The sequence below is a fragment of the Colobus angolensis genome, unplaced genomic scaffold (genome assembly GCF_000951035.1).
Source record: "Colobus angolensis palliatus isolate OR3802 unplaced genomic scaffold, Cang.pa_1.0 Scaffold109, whole genome shotgun sequence".
NCBI lineage: Eukaryota > Metazoa > Chordata > Mammalia > Primates > Cercopithecidae > Colobus > Colobus angolensis.
In genome coordinates, this window is record NW_012111919.1 from 704,770 (window position 1) to 709,066 (window position 4,297).

The window sequence follows — 4,297 nt, forward strand, 5'->3', positions numbered from 1 at the left end:
AAGGGAGGGAGGAAGGAAGGAAGGGAGGAAGGAAGGAAGGGAGGGAGGAAGGAAGGAAGGAAGGAAGGAAGGAAAGAAAGAAAGAAAGAGAAAGAAAGAAAAGAATTAAGAAGTATATTGAAAACCCTTCCAGACAAATACTGGCATAACTTCATCTGGAAATACAGTTTTCAATTGCAAGCTGGTGTAAGATGGAGAAGGAGTTTCATTGCTTGTTTGAGAATCCTTCCTCTTGAGTATGGAGGGAAGAAAATGGCCAATAAAAGTAGAACTCTGCAATTCAATGACCTGGGAGGAGGGAAGACATTATACTGATCCAAAGTCTTTGAGAATGACCAGGAGGGTCTGGCAGTAGAGTCTGGTTGTAAAATTACGTATGCAACTTTGTAGTTGTGGTTCAGAGAGCCAGCGATTTGCCTTACTCCTTACAGAGATGGAAGTTCCAGAGTTTCTGACTTTTGTTTTCTCAAAAGCCCTCATGAGGCAGAACAAAGAAAAGCATAGAACTGTCCAAACCTCTAGTGCTGAAACTTATAATAGGTATAGTTCTTACAGTAAACGAGGAAAATTAAGTAGAATTTACCATAATATGAAGAGAATGCCAAACAGCAAAGAGAAGTTCTGTAAAATAAAGATATTTATTTGGGATTAGAGCATTGCAATGGAAATACGCGCGCCATAGTAAACTATGTGCATATTCTGGGAGATAATGGAAGACGAAGGTTTTTAAAAGGAAAAATAAAGATTACATGATTAGTTTGAAATAATTTTCCTTGGCTACAAAGATCAATAACAGTATGAAGTTAGACAGGCTGTTTCTGAGCAGATGTCCTTTGTGAAAGGTTGTGGTTTTGCAGTCTTTGTGATAGTTTTTATCAGGCATACAAGTGTGAGAGCCCTCTCTTCATGGCCTCTCTTCAAACCCAGCTCTATTTGTCAGGGTATTTTTTTTTTTTTTTAATTAGTGACTCCATTTTGCTTCTGACAACTTTCACAAGAAATAGCCCTAAGGGTGAGGACTAATCTTGTGTCTGGAGTTCTTTATTCACCTAATAAATCTTGTGATCTTATATAACTCTTTAGGTAGATTCCTGCAGAAGAATAGGACCCCTTGCCTAACAGTCAGCATGGACAGGTGGTATTCACACTATAAAGTGCCATCTATGGCTTGCTCTGTTGAGGAAATGTACTCAAATTAGGCTCTGTAGACCCACCCTGGGAGAATAGCCCACATGCTCTGTGAGGACCTCTCAGCCTAGTTCCTGGACTAGCCTGGCCAAAGATTTAGCCCTCTGAGCAATGTGATGACCAGGAGGTACCAGCCATGCAGCCCTCAGGTAAATTTAGTACTTCTTTGTCCTTGGTCTTGTTTTGTTAAGGTCTTCAGCCCATTCCTATCATCTTTATCTCATGTAAACTCTTTAAAATAAGTTTCTCATAATGCATATTTTTTTCTTAATCATTCTGTGATTTTTTTTTTCTCCAGCAGGTATAGATTTGATATGGAGAAGATACTTCTTTATTCAGCACTGTCAAATAAACACTCATTGAGAACCTAGTAAGTCAACATGGCAAGACCTCATCTGTATGTTTTTTTAAATCCGACAGGTGTGGTGGTGCATGCCTGTGGTCCCAGCTATTCTGGAGGCTGAGGTAGGAAAATGGCCTGAGCCCAGGAGGTCAAGGCTGCAGTGACCCGTGATTGTACCGCTGCATTCCAGCCTGGGGTGACACAGCCTGTCTTAAAAAAAAAAAAAAGACAAGGTCACATATCGAGCAGTTGTCCAAAACGTTGTGACCCGAGACTCACAGAAACCTAGCCCTATGTTTCCCCTAGGAGCAATGGTTCAGCATTCAATAATTCAGGGTTCACAGTGACGTTATAGAGCCTAACTTTCAAGAATAACAAGAACCAACTCTACATGTGTATGTATACTCACACTTTTATTTTATTTTATTTTATTTTTTGTGACAGAGTCTCACTCACCCAGGTTGGAGTAAAATGGCACAACCTTGACTCACTGTAACCTCCGCCTCCCAGGTTCAAGTGATTCTCAGCCTCCCAAGTAGCTGGGATTATAGGCGTGTGCCCCACAATCGGCTAATTTCTGTATTTTTAGTAGAGATGGAGTTTCGCCTTGTTGGCCAGGCTGGTCTCAAACTCCTAACCTCAAGTGATCCACCCACCTCGGCCTCCCAAAGTGCTGGGATTACAGGCATGAGCCGCCGAGCCCAGCCTACATACACTGTTATACACACATGCAAGTATGACTAATTCTCCATTTCTGTGCATGTGTGCATGGCAGTACCTGCAGTTTCAGTCACGTGTCTGGGTACTGTCTAGTCCACGTTTATAAGCACCTTCTCCAAAGTGCAAAGCCTGGCTTGTGTTACTGTCCATATGTTTACTTATTTGCTCAATCAATTTGCTTATTGGCTCCATTGGCCAGCTTCCCATCTGCTCCAGTAGCCTCTGCTGTCAGTCACCTCTGCACCCTACCCCACCTTGCCTCTGGATGTTGGGTGCCAATCACCCCTGACACCTCTACATAGCACTCCCCTTGACACCCTGCTTCTTTATTTTGTATGTTTGTATGTATGTATGTATACATGTATGTATGTATATCTGTATATATGTATTTGAGATGGAATCTTATTCTGTTGCCCAGGCTAGAGTGCAGTATCATGATCCAGGCTCACTGCAACCTCCACCTCCCAGGTTCAAGTGATTCTCCTGCCTCAGCCTCTCAAGTAGCTGGGATTACAGGTGCCCACCACCAACGCCTGGCTAATTTTTGTATTTTTAGTAGAGATGGAGTTTCACCATGTTGGCCAGGCTGGTCTTGAACTCCTGACCTCGAGTGATCCACTCGCCTTGGTCTATTTTTCTGACTTCCAAGTAAAACAATCTACCTGTATTACTTTTTAAGAATTAATAGACTTTATTTTTTGGAACAGTTTTAGATTTATAGAAAAGTTAAACACAAATTACAGAAGGCTCTCATACCCCTCCCCACACACATACACACTGAATTTCCTCTATTCTTAACATTGTGCGTTAGTGTGGTACATTTGTTACAACCTTTTTTTGAGACAGGGTCTTGCTCTGTTACCCAGGCTGGAGTGCATTGATGTCATTACATATCACTGCAGCCTCGACCTCCTGGGCTGAAGCAGTCCTCCCATCTCAGCCTACAGAGTAACTGGGACTATAGGTGTGCACCACCACAGTCACTTAATTCTAAAAAAAATTTGTTTTTGATAGAGACGGGGGCCTCACTATGTTGCCCAGGCTTGTCTTGAACTCTTGGCCTCAAGTGATCCTCCCATCTTAGCCTCACAAAGTGCTGGAATTACAGGCATGAGCCACCCTGCCTGGCTATTACAAATAAATATTGATACATTACTATTAACTAAAGTTTATAGTTTACATTAAGGTTTACTCTTTGTGTTGTATAGTTCCTTGGGTTTTGACAAATCCCTAATGTCATATATCCACCATTAATGTATCAATACAGAATAGTTTCACTGTCCCCCAAGCTTCACCTATTCATCCCTTCCCTTTACATCCCCTGCCCTACCCCCCCAATCCTTGGCAGTTGCTGGTCTTTTTGTTGTCTCTATAGTTTTGCTTTTTCCAAAATGGCATATAGTTGGAGTCATATAGTATATAGCATTTTCAGACTGGCTTCTTTCACTTAGCAGTGTGCTTTTAAGGTTTCTTCATGTCTTTTTATGGCTTGATAACTGAATAATATTTCATTGTATGGATATAACACCATTTGTGTATCCATCCATCTACTGAAGGACATCTTGGTTGCTTCCAGTTTTGGGAGATTCTGAATAAAGCTCTTAAAAACATTCATGTTCAAGCTTTTGTGTGACATAAGTTTTCTTACCACTCAGTTGAGTAAATACCTAGGAGTGCAACTGTTGGATGTACAGTAAGATTCTGTTCAGTTTTGTCTTCCTAATTTTCTTCCAAAATGGCTATAGTGTTTTGCACTCCTACTAGCAGTGAATGAGAGTTCCTGTTACTCCACATCTTCATCAATATTTGGTATTGTAAGTTCTTCACATTATACTCATTCCAATAGGTGTGCAGTGATATCTTATTATCTCAATCTGTAATTCTCTAATGATATATGATGTTGAGCATCTTTTCATATGATTATTCATCATCCATATATCTTGTTTGTTGAGGTGTCTGTTCAGGTTTTTTGCCCATTTTTAAATTAGGGTTGTTTGCTTTCTTTGTTGAGTTTTAAGAGTTTTCTAGATTTAGATATAAGTCCTT